General features: G+C 42.1%; 1 protein-coding gene and 2 long non-coding RNA genes across 8 annotated transcripts in view; all 3 read right to left on the bottom strand.

The window, feature by feature from the left end:
* IQSEC1 (IQ motif and Sec7 domain ArfGEF 1) overlaps positions 1-22,617 on the bottom strand; it is a 1,458,014-nt gene that overhangs the window by 571,134 nt on the left and 864,263 nt on the right. The gene's annotated exons all lie outside the window — the stretch shown is intronic.
* Positions 13,909-15,601, bottom strand: LOC143926977 (uncharacterized). Its single transcript, XR_013262177.1, has 3 exons — positions 15,506-15,601; positions 15,270-15,391; positions 13,909-14,596 (listed from the first exon to the last, which is right to left on the bottom strand). It is a non-coding gene; the product is annotated as an uncharacterized LOC143926977 (long non-coding RNA).
* On the bottom strand, positions 20,790-22,046 carry LOC143926978 (uncharacterized). Its single transcript, XR_013262178.1, has 3 exons — positions 21,951-22,046; positions 21,715-21,836; positions 20,790-21,045 (listed from the first exon to the last, which is right to left on the bottom strand). It is a non-coding gene; the product is annotated as an uncharacterized LOC143926978 (long non-coding RNA).

A 22,617-nucleotide genomic window follows, 5' to 3' on the forward strand; every position in this document is an offset into this window, starting at 1 on the left:
TTAAAGGACTTTTTTTCCTGCATAAATGACACTTTGTGCAGGGACAGTTCTAAGCACCAGAAACATGCGCCCCTTCACAGGCATACTATAGACACACCACCCCCCCCCCTCCCTGTACGAAATTTAAAGGAATATTACACTTTTATTGTTTCACTTTAATCATTATTAAAATCACTGCTCCTGAAAAAACAGTAGTTTTTAAAACTTTTTTTTGCATTGATACATGTCCCCTGGGGCAGGACCCGGGTTCCCAAACACTTTTTAGGACAGTAACTTGCAGAATCTTTTCTCTCTGTCAAATCTTTTTTCTCTGTCGAATATTTTCCTATATAATCTTGGACTAATAGAGGTAAGGTTAGGCACATTCGACCACAGGTTCTATAGATACAGATTGTTATTGTCAGAGTCACGTCGAATCTCCTATTCTATATCGAACTGTTGTAACAATGAAAATGAAAATAAAGCATTTATTTATGTCGGATCTTTCGTTTTTCGGATTCTGTGCTTTCGTTATCGTTTGTCAAAACTAAAACGAAAATAGCTGAAATTCGGACGAAAATGCATTCGGACGAAAACGAATGCACATGTCTAATAATGAATATGAAAAACATCTCAACTGTTTCCCATTTAGAATGTATATGTCCTATCCAAGACATTTTGCTGTAAATCAGTAGACAAAATCCATATCTCCACTGATAAGATCCGTTAAGGTTGAAATAACAATATACAAGTTAAAATTATGACAACAATTTCTTCCTGTCGATCTATAAAGTGCAGACTAGAATGTTACAAAAAAAAGACCCTGTAAGAAGCATAAATAGAATGATTATCTAAATGGAACAATTTACGAATGTTAAAAAAAAAAGTTATGAAAAATGAATGTTAAGATAATAATTTGCTAGAAATAGTTCAGCATAGTTAAAAGCTTCAACAGAACAATTTTATTGAACTGTTTTTTCTCTTACCATGCATGTTAAAAAAAAAAAAAAGGATATGCAATTGTATGTTTTAAGTTAAAGTGGTGTTCGACACAAAAAAAAAATTATTAAAATTACTAAAAAATAAAAAAAATAAAAAAATTGGAAAAAGTTAGTTTTTTTAATTCACCTCGAAATGCCTGTTGCTAGGGGGTCCCTCGTAGTCTGCCTCATTTAGTGCCTGGGCTGGTGAAATCACTTTCCCTTGACGCAGGAAGGGCTCAGCTCTGCCCCCTCCCTCCTGTCAGTCATCTGGGATACGTGACAGGTCCCAGATGACTGCGCGACGCGGTGGGTGCCCACGGTTGCAATGCTGGCGCCGCCGAGCGGGGGGAGTACGAGCGGGGCTTTGTTCCCCCGCATTGCTGGAACCTGGGATAAGTAAGTGTCCGATTATTAAAAATCAGCAACTGCAGTATTTGTAGCTGCTGACTTTTATTTTTTTTAAGGGGAACTTCTCTTTAACATTAACTATTAACATGAACATTAACTATAGTAACATCAAAGCCCAACATTAGCCAACTTGTTTTATTTTTTAGGCTTGGATAGCATGGGGAAGACTTGAAGTTTATGTATAGCCACAAATTTTTTTGGGAGGGGGGGGCGGGGGGGGGGGAGAGGATAGAAGGGCTAAGACCCCTGCCAGTCTAATTTTTATGGTTTGTCCAATGTTGGGGAAATTTCCTTTTACTTCCTGATACACAACTGAAAGTTAGAGGAATTTATATATAGTAAGGTGTAATCCCATCCTGGACACCTATCCCCAAAACAATTGTCCTAGAATATTCCCCCTTCCCTTATATTTCTAGGAACAACTCTTTCAGTGACAAAAGTCATCAGGACAAACCATGGTAAATCTCTCCAATGGGGACGCCATACAGCAACAAAAACTTGACAGACGGTCTAAATCCTCCCCATGCCATCTGGAATAAGGAAAAAAATGTTTCCTTTCACTGGGGACATTTTCTCTCACTTGCCTTCCCGTCATGTTCATACAAAAAATGGGGGTGCGTTAGTCGCCAGAACAGGAAGGTACAAAAAATATTTAAGATATTGTAACCTTTCCTCGCACTGGTAAAAAAATGTATTTGTAGTTTTTATGTCTCTGTTGAAAATATTTCCTACCAGTTTCTGTCCTAATCAGAAGTACTGGTGACATTTTCTCAATTGGAAACAGACCACAGTAAAAACCTGACAGGGGTTGCAGATTTTCCCCAGTATTTCCCCAACTAATAAAGAATATTTGTCTGGAATTATACTTTAACCACGTCCCACCCGGCCACTGCACATAAATTGCCGGGTGGGAGCTCTCTCCCTCTGAGTGGACATTCCCAAACGTCCTTCAGAAGGAGCGTGATCGCACGGTCGCAATCCCGATGCACGCGTGTCCCCTGGACACGCCGCATCTCGGAACGGCAGGAGGGCACTGTCATTTTCCCTCCTGATCCGCACAATGGCTGTGTCTAATCACAGCTATTGTATTGTAAACATAGGGGGAGGGGTTCTATTTGACGGGGGAAAATGCGCAATCCCAATCTGCCTGTACCCCCCAGAAACAGGCGAGTTGTACAAGACAGGAGGGCCATGTGATTGGCCCTCCTGATCACATGACCACTGTGTCCAATCACAGTCGTCATGTAATGTAAATAGAGAGCGGTATAACTGCTCTCACCTCTTCCTCTCCTCACACAGAGCCTGTCAGTGAGGAGAGGAAGAGAATGTGTGCTGCAGCTGAGAGATCAGTGAGTTTTTAGCTGTTAGCCCACTGATCACTCAGCTAGTGTCCCCAAAACACAGTGTCTCAAAAACAGTGAAAACACTTGTCACTCTGGGATAGGCAGGCATCCACCAGCAGTTCTGCAACCTTCCTCAAGGATAGGCCAGATGCAAGCAATGGAGCATCTCATCAAGAAGGTAGGGCCCATACTAGCCTACCAGATATTCTACTGTATCCAACATGGCTGCCCGATACGTCAGTAGAACCTGTAATTCCCCTTTTCACAGCCCAGCCAGGCCCTCAGATACAATCAGAAAACGTAACCCCAATTTATTATTTTATTTTTTACCAATGATCTCCTAAATTACATCACTGAGCAATGTAATCTATACGCCAGCCAACAATCCGAATTCTTCATATGCCCATCCCCCTGTTTGGAAACCCCTCACTGTGGAACAATTATAAACTTTCCTTGGCCTAATCCTCAACATGGGGCTGACAAAAAAAAATAACTCCATGCCTACTGGTCTACCCAACCTTTCCATCACATGCCGGTCTATTCGCCAATGATGCCCAGAACCCGTTACGAGATGATTATGAGATTTTTACATTTCAACAATGCCCAATGCCCCCCTCAAAATCATCCCAGTTATGACAAGTTATTAAAAATTCGGCCCCTAATCAATTTTTTTTGTGCCAGCTTCAAGCAGATGTTTACCCCTGATATAAATATTTGTGTAGATGAATCCCTAGTACATTTCCCCGGAAGACTTGGAATAAAGCAATACCTCCCTTGTAAAAGAGCCAGACGTGGGGTAAAATTTTATAAGGCATGTGACAGGGCCACGGGTTACACATATGACTTCATCATTTATGAGGGAAAAGACAGACAGCTAAACCCCCCTGGATGCCCTACCTACATGGGAACAAGTGGCAAAATTGTCTGGCAGCTGATCGAACCATTGCTTGGAAAGGTTACCAACTATGCGTAGACAATTTCTACATGAGTCTCCCACTTTTCCGCCATCTGTACCAAAAGAAGACTGTGGCCTGTGAGACAGCACAGACCAACCACAAAGGCTTCCCACAGAGATTGGTTGCCAAGAAATTGAAACAGGGTGAAATGGCCAGTATGTGGACTGAAGAGGTACTGGCGCTGAAGTGGAGAGATAAAACAAAAAGAGAGGTTTACATCCTTTCCACAATGCATGATGACACCTTGGTGGAAATGCAAAGAAAAGTCCCCATACAGAAGCCAAAATGTGTGCATGAGTATAACCTATACATGGGGGGGTGGATATGAATGACCAAATGATGCAACCCTACTTGGCCACAAAGAAATCACTGTTTTGGTACCAGAAAGTTGCCATTTATTTGATGCAACTAGCCCTGTTCAATTTGTATATTATGTTTTCTAAGTGCACCCAAAGTTCCCTAACCTATCTGAAATTCCAAGAAGACGTTCTCTATCCCCATGGCCAAGCCCTTCATCTAATTCGGTCTGATGCATTAGCCAGACTCTATGAAAGGCACTTTCCCGAAATCCTCCCTCTTACCCAAACAGGTCGCAAACCCCCCAAAAAATGTTGTGTGTGTTCAAGTAGAGGAATTCGCCATGACACTCAATACTACTGTCCCCAATGTCCCTCCCAGCCAGGCCTCTGTAATGGAGAGTGCTATCAGAGCTATCATACTTCACTACACTATCAGTAGTGAAGATGATTTTTTTCCAGCTTCCACTAGCCATTTCTGTGAATGACCCGGACTGTTAGTGACTATGCCTCTTCCAAATATCTTTCTGCCTTCAGCCTGAATTGACCATGCTTTTTGCCTGTGTCGTGAACTGACCATTTGCCCTGCCACTGTACAGCACAGGGGTCTCACACATGTGAGGGGCTCCAGAAAAGATTTTCCGAGTGGAGAAAACATTTTTCAACGGGTTTTTCGTTTTCTTGGATTAGGGTCTGGAGACTCGGAGGCTTCGTAGAGATTTGGGTGGCAAGAAGCCTCTACACCTGTTCTCAGGTCTTACGTGACCAAGGCCCAATGGTATAGTGCTGCCTGCTGCCACCTGAACTGGCCATGCCTCTGCCTGCCACCAGAACTGCCTGCTAAACCTTGGACTGTACTGAACCATGTTTGCACTTTTCCATATCTGTTTGCTACCTGGACAATTCCTGGACATTTCCTTTGGCTGTCTGGACAAATGCTTTGACTGCTTTGGAACGATATTTCTGCCTGGTAAAACCACAGGTGAGCCTTTTTTTTACCCTTTGCTCAGCATAATGTATTTTGGGGTGTAATTCTTGGTGTGTATATGCTATGTGTTAGAAGCCTGAAGGGGCTACTTGCATGTTGGGCCTCTGTATGTGGCCAAGTAGAGGAAAAGTCTCACACATGGGGTATTGCCGTACTCAGGACAAGCAGCAGAATGTATTTTGGGGTTGTTATTTGTACATACTATGTGTTAGAAAGATCTTCTAAATTGACAACTTTGTGAGAAGAAATAGGTTTTCATTTTTCTTTCCACATTTTCCCAAAACATGTAGAAAGAAATAATATGTTCAAAAGACTCATTATGCCTCATAGAATATACATTGGGGTGTTTTCTTTCCAAAATGGAGTCATTTTGTGGGTAATTCCATTGTCCTGGTGCTCCAGGGCCTTCAACAATGTGATAGGTAAGCAGGAAATGAAATGTGTAATTTATGCCTTTAGAACGCCTGATTGGGCTACATAGATGTTTCGCCTTTGTATGTGGCCAGACTGTGGAAAAGTCTCACACATGGAGTATCGCCATACTCAGGATGAATAGAAGAATGTATTTTGGGGTGTAAATGCAATTACGTCTGCACCTTGTGTGAGAAATAACTTGTAAATATGACAATTTAGTGAAGAAAAAAAAATATATATATATTTCTTAATTTTCCAAAGCATTGTGGGAAAAACATTGCAAAATTCACTATGCCTCTTACTAAATTCCTCAGACTCTTTCCAAAAAGGGATCATTTGGGGGGGGTTATTGGACTGTCCTGACATTTTAGGGCCTCAAGAAATGAGATAGGCCATCAGTGCATTAGGATTGATACATTTGCAATAATGCGTAGCTTAGTTTGTAGACTCTATAACTTTCACACAAACCAATGATCATACACATCAGGATTTTTTTTTTACCAAAGACATGTAGCAGAAAACATTTTGGCCTAAATTTTTTACAAAATTTGATTTTTTGGGTTTCTTTTAAAACAGAAAGTAGAAAATGTTGTTTAAAATGTTCGCTCTTTTTTCACTTATATCACAAAAAAATAAAAAATGAAGTGGTGAATAAATACCACCAATAGAAAGCTCTATTTGTGTGAACAAAATGATAAAAATTTCATTTGGATACAGTGTATTATTTGTAAAAAATGTTGAATGTTGAAAACCATTTATCATTTTCCTTCCACTTCACAATTTTGTACCACTTTGTGTTGGTCCATCACATAAAATCCCAATAAAATACAATTAGGTTTTTGGTTGTAACATGACAAAATGTGGAAAATGTCAAGGGGTATGAATACTTTCTCAAGGCAAAAAAACGGCTGCAGTTTGGAGACCACTGTTGTAGAACATTAATATAGGCACAATGGTGGGAGTACATGAGTATCCCAACATGGAATTTAAAACAGAACAAATGAAGGCTTTTCGTTATTTCAAACGTAGCAAGAAAGAATCACTAGCAACCCAAAAGGGGAGAGAGAAGTGCAACTTTTTCAACATAGTCAAGGTCATGACGATAGTCCAGAAGCAGTTTTGATGAAGAAAAACAGCTGCATAGATAAAGCAGCTTCTGTATAAACATGTAGTAATGAGAGTCACAGGTGATCAATGGGTACACAAAACAAGAGTTTTGGAGGTAGTACACAAAACAAGAGTTTTGGAGGTAGTACACAGAAAGGTACACAGGCTGTTGTGCTAGTAGTGAGGCCTCATTATGATCCAGCCAAGATGCATCTGAGGTAGTATCAGGAAATTAGTATGGCCCAAAGCTGTGACCTGCAGCCTGGTTGGATTTAGCATAGCATAGGATAATCAAAGTCTTTGTAGGTGCTTTTTAATCTCAAAGAATTTGGCATGTTTGTGTTGGAACACAGCCGAGTAGTCTGGATTAAAAAAAAAACCTTTACTTCACAAAAGTCAATATATGGGCAATTGCTAGCCAAGCAATAGTTGATCTCTCTTTCTCTATAATTCAATTTTGCCAGTATAGGCCTAGGAATGTTACCAGGAGGCAAAGGGCGATTCAAGGTTCTATGCACCTGCTCTATGGCAAACGCCTCCTTTCCAAACAACTTTAAGAGACATTTCTCAACAAAACCAGTAGGATCCCTGTCCTCTGTGCATTCCAGAATAACTGCTATAAGAACATTATTATGGTGTAGATGATTCTCGACATTGTTATTTTTCAAGTTATTTGCTTTAGCTAGTTGTGACGTAGAGCAGTTTTCAGCGAGCAATAGAGGCAGCATCTATAAAAAATGCTCTGCTGTCTATGAAGGTTAACCACCTACTATAGGCTCCGCCGTTTAACAGTTCTTATATAGGTAAAGGGCAGAGCCACTTGGCAAAGTCACCTGGTGGCACCGCACCCGTGATGTCACAGACCCAGCATGCAGCAGTTGGTGACATCACAAGGGGGTGATGCCATCACCAGATGGCTCCGCCCATTTCCTATAAAAGAACTGTCAAACAGCAGAGCCTGTAGTAAGTGGTTAGCCTTCGTTGACTACAGAGTGGTCTTTTTTTGGGTTGGTGGTGGAGTCGTGATTGACGATGGATCTACATTTTTTATTTTTTAATAGTGGAATTGTCAAAAACTCTTGTATTGTCTTTATTCACTTTTTTGGTGAATGGGTAGGTGTACCATGTACCCTTTACTCATACACATGGGGGAGAAGAAAGGATCTGGGGGCTTGCTGAAGGGGTCTTCCAGATTCCGATAAGTCCCCCACAACCACCACCCAGGGTTGCTGGGAAGAGGCCTTTGTCCTCATCAACATGCTGTTTTTATTTTAAATTTTCCACTTAAAATCCATACCAGACCCAAAGCACCTGGTGTGGACTGGGGGGGCCCACACCATTTTTTTTCTTTATTTTTGTTTAAATAGCTGGGCCGGCAATTTCAATTGCGAGTCAATTTAAATGTGATTTGATAATTTTTTTTCTTTTTCTTTAAAAGTGTAATTTTTGCTGCAGCAGGTTCTATACATGCTACAGATGCGCCACTTTATAGGCAGACTAAGGGGACCACCCAGGCACTATATTCAAAGGAGTTTCTCATTTTTATTATTTCACTTTAAGTGAAAACCCTTAGGTCTGATATGGATTTTAACCCCACACAAAAAAAAGTGTGGGGCGCCCCAAAATCCATACCAGATCCTTATCCAAGCATGCAGCCTGGCAGGCCTGAAAAGGGGGGGGTGAGCAAGCAGCCCCCTCTCCTGAACCATACTAGGCTACATGCCCTCAACATGGGGGGGGATTAGTGCCCTGGGACAGAGCCTCCCTTGCCCCCCCACCCCAAAGCCCCTTGCCCCCATGTTTATGGGGACAAGGGCCTCTTCCCGACAACTCTGGGTGGGGGCTTGTGGGAAGAGAATTATCAGAATCTAGAAACCTTCTTTAACCAGGGGGGCCCCCAGATCCTGGCCCTACCTATGTGAATGAGTATTGTACCCCCACTCATTCACCAAAAAAACTGCCAGAAATAAAACAGTAGACACGTTTTTGACAAGTCCTTTTTGAAAAAAATGTAAAAAAATAAAAATACAATGTCCCCTGATGTATGTTATTATTATTATACATGATTTATATAGCGCCAACAGTTTGCGCAGCACTTTACAACATGAGAGCAGACAGTGCACTTACAATACAAATCAATACAGAAGGGATCAGAGGGCCCTGCTCGTTAGAGCTTACAATCTAGAAGGGAGGATCAAGTGGAAATAAAAGGTAATAACTGTGGGGGGGGGGGGGGGGGAACTAATGGAGAAAATGGAAGTACAGTTGTTAGGTGTGGGCTTCTCTGAAGAGAAGAGTTTTCAGGGATGGTCTAAAAGCTAATAGAGTATGAGACAGATTGGGGTAAGGCATTCCATAAGATTGGAGAGGATTTGGAAAAGTCCTGAAGGCGAGCATGGGAGGAGGTGACAAGGGAGCTAGAGAGCAGGAGGTCTTGAGAGGAATGAAGAGAACGAGTAGGTTGGTACTTCGAGACTAGGCTAGTGATGTAGCTGGGGGCTAAATTGTGGATGGCTTTGTATGTAGTTAGTATTTTGAATTAAATTCTTTGGCCGAGCAGAAGCCAGTGGAGGGATTGACAGAGAGGGGTATCAGACACAGAGCGATTGGTAAGGTGGATGAGTCTGGCAGCAGCATTCATGATGGACTGAAGAGGTGATAGACTATGTAGAGGTAAGCCAATGAGGAGAGAGTTGCAGTAGTCCAGATGAGAGATGGCCAGCGAGTGAATTAAGAGCTTTCTTGTGTTCAATGGTTAGAAAGGGGCATATTTTGGAGATGTTGTTGAGATTGAGGTGGCAAGATTTGGACAGTGATTAGACATGGTGCTTAAAGAAGAGTTCAGAGTCAAGGAGTACACCTAGAACCTTGGCATATGGGAATGGGCTCATTTGCAACATCGATTTTGACAGAGAAATCAGGGGAAGGGGCATATGGGGGAGGAAAAATTATAAGTTTCGTTTTGGATGGTTTTGAGGAAGTGGTGTGACATCCAGACTGATATATATGATAGTAAATTAGTGATGCGTGAGGAGACAGAGGGAGTGAGCTGAGGCATAGAGAAATAGAGTTGGGTGTCCTCAGCATAGAGGTGGTAATGGGGCCCCAACCGAGAAAGGAAGAGAAGAGGAGGAAGTAGAGTTGTAAGATATGCTAAAAGGTGCAGTTGGATAAGTAGGAAGAGAACCAGCCAAGAGTACAGTCACGGAAACCAAAGGCGTGGAGTTTTTTGAGGAGGATGCATTGTCAATCACAATGTCTGCCACACCTAAAAAAAAAACACTCCACTCTTGTTAACGGCTGACCGCCAAATGCCTCCTCCACCGCGTGACAGTCTTTAAATGGGTAAGGGGAGGGGCCACATGGTGATGTTACCTGGTGGCTACATCCACTTGTGGCGTCACCGACTGAGCATGCACCGGTGGGGACCGCACGTCATTTTTTTTCTTTCAGCTATCAGCAGGGAAGACTCTAGGCATGTGCAGAACATGTAGTTTCGATTCATTATTTACATAAATTCCTTTTCGGAATTCACTTCATTTGTTTAATTCGTTTTCAGATTTTTTTTCTATTCTATTCCTTTTTTGTCTATTCTATTTTACTCTCTTTGGAAATTGTAAAACAATTAAAATTTGAAAACTATTCGAATTCAAAAAGTAATCGAAAACGATTCAAATTTCTTCCAATTTTCTTTTTTTGTTAATTCGGTACTATTCTAATAACGGAAATTCATCCGAATTTTTATTCGGAAGGAAACAAACCGCACATGTCTAGAAGACTCCACAACAACAGCTGTTTGTGTGTTTGGAGAACACCCGAACAGGTGAAGTTTAAGTCAAAAGTAATGGGTGAATTGTATTTATGATTACTACTTTTTAGCTTGTCAGTTACATAAATACATATCTTTCATTGTATTATCTGCTTCAGTCCACCACCCTAATTGCCTGTACACACAACCAGAAAATAGGACAAACAAATACCACTTTCAAAGCAATCGTAGGATATTCTGATCGTTGGTACGCAGCTTTTCGTTTAATCAGTACAGTTGTCCTTTGAAAATACAAATACACTACAACACATTACATCGCTTCGGAATTTTTATACTGTCGTATGAGATTTTTCGTCACTTTAGTAAACTTAATTTTTGATATGAAGCTAGCATACAAAAATAAAAATGGACGATCATTCGTCCAATAAGCTCTTCATGTGTACCAAGCATAATTGTGCATGGCAAGCTTTACTAATGTTTTGATTAGTTTAACAAGGGGCTCTGTATATGGGTTTACATCTCTAAGGTGACATTGTTCTACATTTATACTTGATAAACCTTAAAAATCCTTCTAGAAACTTTAACGTTCAGCATTAAAGAGTTTGTAAACCCATAACAATAAATGTATTTAAGTGCTCTCTTTCTAGCTCTAACTGCCAAATAAATCCTTTTGCAGGTTTTTTGGTTAATAACGTTAAATTCGATTTTTAACAAGAGAGAGCATTGACAAACATCAGGGATCATATCTACTTTAATGTGGATTTGATTACCGGTATAAATGATTTACTCAAGGTAACAGACGTTGTGTGTCTTAAAGTTTGAAAATGAATAAAGCAAAGGAGCAGTTACATAATTTGGCTTGGACGAAAACCGTCAAATATGTTTAAATATGTATTGAACATAAGGGATATTTCAGTTCCGAATAATCATCTTGTAGTTAACCCAACACACATTTTAATATATTCAGCAATCTGTGTTTTGATTATGCGCAGAATGTTGTGTATTTTAAAATCAATTTCCATCTGCTATTGTTTATTGTATCAACAAAGCCCAGTACCCAATTTTGTGCCCGAAAACTGCACTCTTGTTGTGAGCAGAACATGGATACACAATTCAGAATATGCGTTTGATCCTTAACGAATTTTTGTACTTCGGCACTTCTTTACCTTCTCATGCCTTCCAGGAAGCCCCCCCCCCCACACACACACACACGGAACAAACAGTTGAGTAAAGCATTTAACTTCTATCTCTATTAACAACACATTTTTAGCACAAGGCTTTGAGTCAAGCAAGTGTCCAGCTTGTTATAAGTAAGGCCATTTGTGGTTGAAACATGCCAGCACTATTGCATCTGTGACTTTTACCCGGGTGTCTGATAAAGAAAATTTTCAAGCCCAATGACGAGTGTCGGTATTTACTTTTGTTTGCTGATAAATAGCCCATTGGTATATCCTATACTCCCATACAGGATTGAGAAAGTGATCAACATGTTGGCAGGAAATGTTTTATTTTAGAGGATTAAAAGAGAACATATGAGAAATGAAGGCGTTGGTACTCCTACATTTACAGTTATGAACTTTGTGGGGGGGGGGGGGTAATATGCACACATCATCATATATACTAGGGGAATTACAACTGGGGGCATCAATAGTGAAGGAGGATCTGGTTGTTCTGGTAGATTATAAGTGCTCCAGGAGGTTTTACCCCCTTCATGACACCATTCGGCACTGTGCTACTTTTTTTAATTTTTATTTTTTTAATTGTGTTTTCATTGAAAAAATTCTGAAGAATACATATCAAACAGTCTTTTGAAGTATCAATTAGAAAAATAAGAATTTGAAAAAATATAAAACAGAGGTATTAAAAGTAATATAAACGAAAATAATTGAAAATAATATAAAAACAAACAAATAAGAATCAGTATAAGTTGATCATCGAACAGAGAAAGCTACCATACAGTGAGAGACTATTTTCATCATTAAAAGGATGAGAGTTGAATAAGTATCAAGAGGTGGGGTCAAAGAAATAATAAAAAGGGGGGTTGCAGATGGTAGTAAGGGGCACACAAAAACAATAACAAAACCACAGAAGCTGGGGGTGAAACCTTCACAAGTTAAATAGAAGCAAATGTAGGATGTTAGAAGTAATATTAATAAGAAGTACTGTATATAGAGCGGTCAAAAGAATCCCATATCTTGTCAAATCTATCAACAGCATCCTCTACTATGGCTGTCATATGCTCCATTCTGTGGATATCATTAATAGCTTGTATAAGATGGGCCTGAGTTGAGGGGAGGTGGACAACCAACATGCAGGAATAGCTGTTTTTGCTGCTAGTAAGACATAGCTGGCCAATTAATTCAAAAATGTTCTCAATCAAGGGATTGAGAGGCCCAGAAGGAGGTGTACTGGATCTAGTGGGATGGGGGAATCTAAAATCTGCTGAAGCAAGGACACGACCATGGACCAGAAAGGAGCATGAAAAGGATCTATCAGTTCACATTGCAAAAAAATATGATGAGAGAAGGAAGGATGCGTCCATTTGCTCATGTATGAGTGGGGTTCCAAGGAAAGAGGCAGATTCTCTTGCAGGAGTTGGTATATAGCGAATATTAGTAGTGTTTGGTATGGTCCCTGAGAACAAATAACTTTGAAGTGCGTATGTTTGGTTAGAGTAAGTGAGGGCGAGAGAGATGCTAAATAGTGGGTTATTTGGAGATATGAGAACAACTGGGGGTGTGGCTTGCGGCTGATGGAGTAAGCAGCACCGAAACTCCGTCAATTATCCTGATCCGGATCCTCTGTTAACACCGATCTGCTTCTAATGAGTACCAGAGAGACCCCTGTACAATCCCCATTTCAGTGGTGCTATTTTCACCGGGATCCGACGAGCGGACATGTCCTGCAGAGGAGGCAGAGATCAGAATATTGTGGGCAAGATGGCGCCCATTCACAACGCTCTGTTAAAGAAGCAGCCATGAGGATGTTCAGCAGCGATGTGGGGAAAAACACCCATTCCAGACCGCCTTCTCCTCTCCTGGACCCTGCAGAGCAAGACACTGACCCTGCAGTACAGAGGCATGCCTGGTTGGAGGACAGAGCAGACACCTCCACATGGGACACAGTGAGTACACAAGGCCCTGACAGCAACAGCACAGCCAGGCCAGACCAGGAGCAACATGTCCATTATGTCCCTAACAACTGAGATTAAAGGGGTTAAACTGGAGCTGAACCTAGTCAGACAGGACATGCAGAAGTTGTGGGACCACACTGCTGCCCTAGAAGACAGAGTAAGCAATGTGGAGGATGATGTTGTACCACTGTAGAGGGAAATGCACCATATCACTGGTCACTCAGCTCGCTTAGAGGACATGGAAAACAGGCATAGATGCAACGTCTGCGCAGTGGGCATACCTGAATGGGCAGAGGGAAAGAACCCGGTGGCATTTATAGAGAACTGGCTGCCCACCACATTTGGCAAGGATGGCTTCTCCCCCATGTTTGCAGTGGAGAAGGCTCACAGAGTCCCACCCAGGCCACCCAAACCTGGGGAACCGCTCAGGCCATTCTTGTTCAAGATGCTGAACTACAAGGACTGAGATTCCACCTTGTCCCAAGCTAGAACCAAAGGGAACCTTATGAAAATTGATAATATTGGAAGGAACACACTGCTAACAAGAGCAAAAAGGGTGCTGCTCACCCCTATGAATCAGAAAAATAAAACGAATTCCCCCACCAACGGGATTTTTAGGCAGCAATAAACAGTAAGCGTAGCATACTATATAAAAAAGATTACTTTATTGTGTGGTAAAAACATGAGCTTCACCCAGGTATTTAAAATAAAAAGATATAAATAGAACCAAGCTTGTACATACAAAAATTGCAATGACAATTGGGCATACACTAAGCAGACCTAACTATAAATATACTGTATAAGATTAGTAACAGCAAAAATAAATTTATAGTTCTAACGCGTTTCAACCACTAGGGTCTTCTTCAGAGAAAGTCTGTTGATAGAGAGACAAGATACAACTTAATAAATCTATCGAATAGGATTAGTATTAAACATATTCTAGATTTGTCAGTGTAATTACCCAGTATGGTATTGCCGAAAGGTTCATACAAATTATAGTGCTTAATGGTGGAGTTTACCCAGGTTCATGCTTAGACGTCCTTCACAGGTTACAAAAGATATATGGTCCATACATCTCGCCACAGAATCCAGCAGTGGGGTGAGGGTCGGAAGCCCAGAGGCGCGGCTCACGAGCGGTCACACGACAAAACCCTATGCCCCACAAAGGTTGTAGGGAATAGGTGCAAGCGTAGGCAGCCTGCCTGTATGGTAAGTCACGCCTGTGGTGAAAATCCCAACATAGTCGCAATTAGACATATATATTTATATATTTGTTTTTTATATTCTATATTATATATATATAGACCCACATATGGGGTATGGGGATATCTTATATATGATTTGTGTGCATATAAAGGGAATATCCCCAGATATCTGTATTCACATCCAAAAAAAAAAAAAAAAATAAAATAAAAAAAAAAAGGGGGGGGGAGGGAAGGGGGGGAAAGGGGGAGGGAAGGGGGGGAAAAGAAAAACAAAACTCAGAAGGCAAGCTCGTATTGAAAAGAAGGAACAGAAACAGCAAACGTGGTTGAAAATCAAAAGAAAACAAACGTGAGACGACATGTGGTAGGAGCAGTGTGTGTGATGACAACCCGATATTGGGTGACTGTAGTGAATGAGTGAGTAAATAATGTGCAGGTAAAGTGAATAATGAGGTGAAAAGTGTGGGTGTTGGTGTGATGAAAAAAATTAGAGGGATAACATGTTAGGAAATCAGAGTGACAATGGGAAGAGTGCATAGGGGTGCTAGTGGCGGATAGAGGTAAAAATGAAAATACATGGAAATGCTAATGTTGAACTGGTGGAAGGTGACAGAAAAAAAAAATAAAAAAATAAAAAAACCATTCAGATGTGATAAACCATGTTTATACTGAGAGTGATAACAGTTACCTGGATAGCTGGGCTGAACAAAAGATTCCCAAAATGGAAAAGGAGAGACAGTAGCTGGGAAACTATCCCGGGAAGAGTGCCAGATACGGTCAATGACTCCTAGTCCATAGGGGCACCCCCATCTAAGAATAAATAGAATGATAAAGCGAGCTAGTTGTTAGAAAAGCTAGTTTTTCAGAAGTTTGTTTAAGTAAAATGGGGGCATGTCAGCCAGGTTAGCAAATAGTCAAACTTACCAACCAGGGATTCAAAGGTACGAGAGTCCTTGTTTGTGTACAGGAGCTGATGTATGCTGCCAAGTGTACTGTGTTATATAGTGCCCCGGGATTGCATCACAGGCATGGCCGCCCACCCATTGGCTGGAACCGCCTATTCCTGCTTGGCCGCCTAAACAGGTCGACCTCGTGTGAGCGCCCCGGCGTCCCGGAAGGTCGTAAAGCGACCCCGAAATGACGTCACTTCCGACGCAAATGCACGACGTGATTGCGTCACGTCCGTCCGTACGAAGGGTCAGACGAACGTGAGGCACGTCCGGAAGTGTTCAGGGACGCCACCGACAAGGAAATACATGTCTCCAATGGCTGGGCAGGACCAGCCCGCACCAGTCATATAGGGAGACATCTGTGGAGAGAGCCCTGCATGTGCACAGACAGGGGTCCCTCCTACCCTTGTCGGGGAGTCGCGCAAAAGAGGCAAACAGGCCCCCACACACCACCTCCTCCACATAAAGGCGGAAGGACATTGGAAGCAATGTGCGGAGGGACCATAGAAGTGGGGGACAAGCATAAACCCGGGTCAGGTCAATGTGGGGATATGTCGCTACTGTCCAATACCTCCCCTAACCCCCAGAACGGGGATGGGGTGAAGGTGTGTGGGTAGAAGGGGAAAAAAAAAAAAAAAGGGGGGGGGGGGAAAGGGACAGGCGACCGATCCCAACACACCATTAGCTAAAAGAAGCCATTTGCTTAACCAAAGACAAGAATAAAATAACATCTTTTTCAGATTATTACATATACACATATAGCATGCATGTCCCGACGTGCAAACGCACGTCTTTATTCAAGGACAGACAGAGTAAATATATAGCTAAGAAAATATATACAAACAGCAAAAATGAAGTGATGACATAATTATACAATGAATCACAGAAAAATATGGTGTTCAGTTGCGAACACTATACCATGGTACCCTGTTTGGTTGTAATCATAATAATTGAAGATTATCAACAATTTATGAGAGGGGCATGGTCAGGGGGTGTTCCTAGACACTTACTAAAGAGTTAGAGAGGAGAAAAAGAGGGAACATAAAGGAGAACGGGCTCACAGAGAAAGGGGGCAGGTACACCCGGTATCTACTGTGTCCTCCCTGAGGAGAACCCCTTTAAGAAGGGAGCAAAAGAGACCGATTCGTTCAGGCCTGGGAAAGAGGTGGCATCCAGTTTATGTATCCACCTCTGTTCCCGTTGTAATAGGGTCTTATTCCAGTCGCCCCCCCGAGCAGGTATGTGTATACGGTCCAGGGCTGTAAATGTAAACTTAGGCATTCTATAGTTGTGTATTTGCACAACGTGACGTCCAATCGGCAGGTAATAGTTGCCAATTTCCATGCTGTACACATGTTTAGACATTCGGCGATGGAATTCCTGTTTTGTTTTGCCTACGTAGTACGCCCCACACTCGCATTCTAAGAAGTAAACCACACCCCGTGTCTGACAGTTCACGAAGTGTGTAGGTCGAAAGTTGGCACCGTTTGGTAGACAGAAGGTTTTATCACGTCTAATATATTTACAACATGAGCAGTGATTGCAAGGGAAGGAGCCGAGAACTGAGCAGTGTTTGGACCTTTTGTTCTCATTCCTATATTCGCTCTGCACCAGTTTATCGTATAGTGAAGAGGCCCTTTTGAAAGAGATAAGGGGGCGTGCTGGAACCAGACAGCCGATCTTAGGATCGTCTTTTAAGATCGACCAGTATTTTTGGATGATACCCAAAATAATGTTGTGTTGTTTACTGAAGCGCATAATGATCCTCAGTGAGTCCGCTGTAGGGTCACTGCGTTCCTTTTTAGAGAACAAGAGGTCCCTGCGTGGTAACACTGCAACTTTGTTGTAAGCCCTGCGAAGGCAGGAGCGACTATATCCTCGCGCAAGGAATCTAGTCTGAAGTTTCTGTGCCTCTTCTTTAAAGAGACTGTCATTAGAACAGTTTCTGCGGAGGCGGAGATATTGGCCGTAGGGTATAGACCGTTTTAGGGCCGCAGGGTGAAAGCTATCTGCGTGCAGTACCGTGTTGCCGGCAGTGCTTTTTCGGTATAGAGAGGTGAAAATGGAATTATCTGGGGTGCGTCCTATAGTGACATCTAAGAACGTAATGCTCTGAGTGTCATATGTCACAGTGAACTTGAGATTATATGTGTTTATGTTCATGCAGGACATAAATTCCAACAGGGCAACCTCCGATCCCTCCCAGATGACGAGGACGTCATCGATATACCGCCGCCACATAGCAATGTGGCGCGTGTATTCGAGGAGGCCCTCGCCATCCAGGAGGGACTTCTCCCACTCCCCCAGGTACAGGTTGGCGTAGGCCGGGGCACAACAAGTGCCCATGGCCACGCCCTGCACCTGGAGGTAGTGGGAGTCATTGAATAGGAAGAAGTTGTGATGTAGGATGTAATCAAGTCCGTCCACTATAAATTCGTTGACTTCGAATTTATATCTCCCACTTAGTTGGAGTAGATTTTGTATAGCCTTGATCCCCTTCTCATGTGGGATCGAGCTATACAGTGCCTCCACATCAATTGCCACTAAGATGGAGTTAGTAGTTAAGGTATGGTTCTCAATGGTTTGTAGTAGATGCGTTGTATCCTTCACATATGAGGGCATACTCAAAACAAATGGCTGTAGAAATGAATCAATGACTTTACTGAGATTTTCAGTTATTCCCCCTTTCCCTGAAACGATCGGCCGGCCAGGAGGTCTTGTTTGGCATTTGTGGATCTTTGGTAAACTATAAAAGGTTGCAGCCTTAGGGTATTTGATTCCAATAAAGGCATGTTGGTCCTTTGTGATGCCACCCTGAGCCAAGGCTGCATCTATTAACTTATAGAATTTGTTGTAAAAAGTCTGTATTAATGTACTCGGGATAGTCCTATACCATTCTTTGTTGTCTAGAATCTCTTGGCACATGCGTACATAATTTGAGTTGTCCATAAGGACAACATTGCCCCCCTTGTCAGAGGGTTTTATTGTGATGTTGACGTTGTTTGTCAGCATGTGAAGAGCTTTTATTTCTTCTACATTTAAGTTGTTGGGGTAAGATTTCCTGGATGGCAATTTACGGATATCCCTAGATACTTGTTTAACAAATGTATCGATGTTTGAGTTTAGGCTTAGAGGTGGAAATTTACCTGAGGGTTTTTTGACCATAGACCCAGGGGTGTTGGGGGGTTCATTCGTTATATCCAATAGCATATCCAGATCTATCTGGTCTATGAGGTCCAGAGTATTGTTTTCCTCGTATAGAAGTGTCAGATCTCTCAAGGCCTTAAATTCTCTCATACTGAATTTAGGGTAATCAATGGCATTGATATCAGTCGCATTCCTAGTGTGCAGGCTCTTTAACAGCAGCCTGCGTGCAAAGAGTTGTATGTCTGTGATGATCCCAAAGGGATCACAGTTTTCTTGTGGGCAAAATGTTAAACCACGCGCCAGAACCGCAGTTTCCACTGGTGATAGCGCGTAGGACGAAAGGTTGATCACACTGAAGGATTCGCTTGGATCCGTGTGACAAATGCGTCCAAGTTTCCTACTCCCTTGTTTAGTCGGGGTGAGGGAAATCCCCGCTTCGGGTTTAAAGAGTTCTGACCAGTTTCCAAATCGGATACATGGTTTTCCCTATTCTTGCCACTGTTTGTCCCATTAGTATTGGTAACGTCAGCCTTCTGGCTAACTTCCATAGATGATAGCATGATTTCCCTTCCTCTCTCATTACATGTCCCATTGTTGCGGACGGGGTCGGCCATCTCATCAAAATATGTGTATGGGGGGTCTAATGGTGCCAACACGGCATGTGATATAGCTTGCAATTCCTTATATGTACTTGAACTTTCTGTTGGAATGTTGTCAGTGATGCGTTTTTTACTATTTCCTTCCGGGGAATCCTTATTGCTTCTATTTCTTTTAAATTTGCCCCGAGGTTTCTGCATAGATTTAGCTCCTTCATTGGAGTTGGGCATGGCTTTAGATTTAGTGGTATTTCTTGTAGCGGGATGCACTTTCCCACTAGTATTATTATGAGATGGTATATTCGTATTCCATTTGTATGCCCGTCCTTCTGAGAAGGCAAACTTGTCCCTCCAATATTTGGCCTCCTTCTTGCCCAAAATGCTCTTATTGTGGAAAGATAAATCAGCACGGAGTTTAGTCCGGGATTCCACAAATAGAGCATGAGAGGCAAACGGTTGTAAGGCCTTTTCTAGGATACAAATCTCCTTGTCTAGGAGTGCAATTTGCCTGGTATACTCTTTGGTGAGGATAACCATCATTTGCTGTGAGCAAGCATTCAAGTTTGCCTCCCATTCAGTTTTGCATTCACTACTAATTGAGTCTACATTGGGAAAGATTTGGACCCGAAGGCCCAAAGGGTTAATTTTCTCCTTGTTGTATCTATCAAAAGATTTTATGTGCCAGAACAGTGCTGATTTTTTCTCAAGTAATTTCATCAATTTAAAAGTGAGAGTGGTAATCTCTGTGTCAGCTCGATCGTTCTTCTCAAACTCAGTTTCATACCCTAACATCAAAGTGTCCCATTCATGACCTTGAAACATATTCATATTTACTGTGGGCATATTGTGTACATAAACAGAGTATATATATATACACCTCAATCGCATCAAAATACTGCTAAGTCAAGCTCATGTTTAAACCCTTGAGTGTTCAATTGCGGGGGAGGGAAGATCAAGGAAAGAAAAAGGAGTATGAAAGAAGAGTGAATAAGAGAGAGAAAGAAATGGAGAAAAGAGAAGAAAGACGAGAGAAGAAGAAGGGTGTTTAGCCACCTAGTTTAAATAGTATTGGAAGGAACACACTGCTAACAAGAGCAAAAAGGGTGCTGCTCACCCCTATGAATCAGAAAAATAAATAAAACGAATTCCCCCACCAACGGGATTTTTAGGCAGCAATAAACAGTAAGCGTAGCATACTATATAAAAAAGATTACTTTATTGTGTGGTAAAAACATGAGCTTCACCCAGGTATTTAAAATAAAAAGATATAAATAGAACCAAGCTTGTACATACAAAAATTGCAATGACAATTGGGCATACACTAAGCAGACCTAACTATAAATATACTGTATAAGATTAGTAACAGCAAAAATAAATTTATAGTTCTAACTCGTTTCAACCACTAGGGTCTTCTTCAGAGAAAGTCTGTTGATAGAGAGACAAGATACAACTTAATAAATCTATCGAATAGGATTAGTATTAAACATATTCTAGATTTGTCAGTGTAATTACCCAGTATGGTATTGCCGAAAGGTTCATACAAATTATAGTGCTTAATGGTGGAGTTTACCCAGGTTCATGCTTAGACGTCCTTCACAGGTTACAAAAGATATATGGTCCATACATCTCGCCACAGAATCCAGCAGTGGGGTGAGGGTCGGAAGCCCAGAGGCGCGGCTCACGAGCGGTCACACGACAAAACCCTATGCCCCACAAAGGTTGTAGGGAATAGGTGCAAGCGTAGGCAGCCTGCCTGTATGGTAAGTCACGCCTGTGGTGAAAATCCCAACATAGTCGCAATTAGACATATATATTTATATATTTGTTTTTTATATTCTATATTATATATATATAGACCCACATATGGGGTATGGGGATATCTTATATATGATTTGTGTGCATATAAAGGGAATATCCCCAGATATCTGTATTCACATCCAAAAAAAAAAAAAAAAAAAAAAAAAAAAAAAGGGGGGGGGGGGGGGGGGGGAAAGGGGGAGGGAAGGGGGGGAAAAGAAAAACAAAACTCAGAAGGCAAGCTCGTATTGAAAAGAAGGAACAGAAACAGCAAACGTGGTTGAAAATCAAAAGAAAACAAACGTGAGATGACATGTGGTAGGAGCAGTGTGTGTGATGACAACCCGATATTGGGTGACTGTAGTGAATGAGTGAGTAAATAATGTGCAGGTAAAGTGAATAATGAGGTGAAAAGTGTGGGTGTTGGTGTGATGAAAAAAATTAGAGGGATAACATGTTAGGAAATCAGAGTGACAATGGGAAGAGTGCATAGGGGTGCTAGTGGCGGATAGAGGTAAAAATGAAAATACATGGAAATGCTAATGTTGAACTGGTGGAAGGTGACAGAAAAAAAAAAAAAAAAAAAAAAAAAAACCATTCAGATGTGATAAACCATGTTTATACTGAGAGTGATAACAGTTACCTGGATAGCTGGGCTGAACAAAAGATTCCCAAAATGGAAAAGGAGAGACAGTAGCTGGGAAACTATCCCGGGAAGAGTGCCAGATACGGTCAATGACTCCTAGTCCATAGGGGCACCCCCATCTAAGAATAAATAGAATGATAAAGCGAGCTAGTTGTTAGAAAAGCTAGTTTTTCAGAAGTTTGTTTAAGTAAAATGGGGGCATGTCAGCCAGGTTAGCAAATAGTCAAACTTACCAACCAGGGATTCAAAGGTACGAGAGTCCTTGTTTGTGTACAGGAGCTGATGTATGCTGCCAAGTGTACTGTGTTATATAGTGCCCCGGGATTGCATCACAGGCATGGCCGCCCACCCATTGGCTGGAACCGCCTATTCCTGCTTGGCCGCCTAAACAGGTCGACCTCGTGTGAGCGCCCCGGCGTCCCGGAAGGTCGTAAAGCGACCCCGAAATGACGTCACTTCCGACGCAAATGCACGACGTGATTGCGTCACGTCCGTCCGTACGAAGGGTCAGACGAACGTGAGGCACGTCCGGAAGTGTTCAGGGACGCCACCGACAAGGAAATACGTGTCTCCAATGGCTGGGCAGGACCAGCCCGCACCAGTCATATAGGGAGACATCTGTGGAGAGAGCCCTGCATGTGCACAGACAGGGGTCCCTCCTACCCTTGTCGGGGAGTCGCGCAAAAGAGGCAAACAGGCCCCCACACACCACCTCCTCCACATAAAGGCGGAAGGACATTGGAAGCAATGTGCGGAGGGACCATAGAAGTGGGGGACAAGCATAAACCCGGGTCAGGTCAATGTGGGGATATGTCGCTACTGTCCAATACCTCCCCTAACCCCCAGAACGGGGATGGGGTGAAGGTGTGTGGGTAGAAGGGGGGAAAAAAAAAAAAAAAA

The sequence above is a fragment of the Lithobates pipiens genome, unplaced genomic scaffold, assembly GCF_037356315.1.
Source record: "Lithobates pipiens isolate NorthernLeopardFrog02 unplaced genomic scaffold, aLitPip1_a1.2 Scaffold_23, whole genome shotgun sequence".
Taxonomy (NCBI): domain Eukaryota; kingdom Metazoa; phylum Chordata; class Amphibia; order Anura; family Ranidae; genus Lithobates; species Lithobates pipiens.